The following is a 439-nucleotide window of genomic DNA, read 5'->3' as shown; positions in this document are numbered from 1 at the left end:
TATCTATCTATCTATCTATATCTGAATACCTCAAACAACATTATTTCTTTTACATAATACAAAAGTTGTTTTTCTGTCGGATTTTGGACGGTATCCATTTTTTCTGCTGATTCATGTCTGAGGTGATGGGTGGGTGTCAGTTCAACTTGACTGTCTGAGCTCAAAACGATATCAGCCCATCAACCAGTTATGTTTTAACATAACAGTGACAAAAAGTTTATTTTGAGTTTTTCTAGCTTCATTTTGAAATACTTTTACAAAGACTATAATGCAGGAATAATATCCATTGTGTTTGGGTTTGAGTCTGCAGAAGTGGTTGTAGAAGTAACAAGCTCTTTGCTTTGTATGCTTTTTGCAAAATCTTAAGGACTTTATGCACTTCTTACTCATAAAGTGTTGATTTTAGAATAATGTCAGAAATGTAGAAGGCACTGGCCGT

This window comes from Morone saxatilis, unplaced genomic scaffold, assembly GCF_004916995.1.
Source record: "Morone saxatilis isolate NCDOM2014 unplaced genomic scaffold, NCSU_SB_2.0 Contig2, whole genome shotgun sequence".
Lineage (NCBI taxonomy): Eukaryota > Metazoa > Chordata > Actinopteri > Moronidae > Morone > Morone saxatilis.
Note: the sequence above shows the minus strand (reverse complement) of the source record.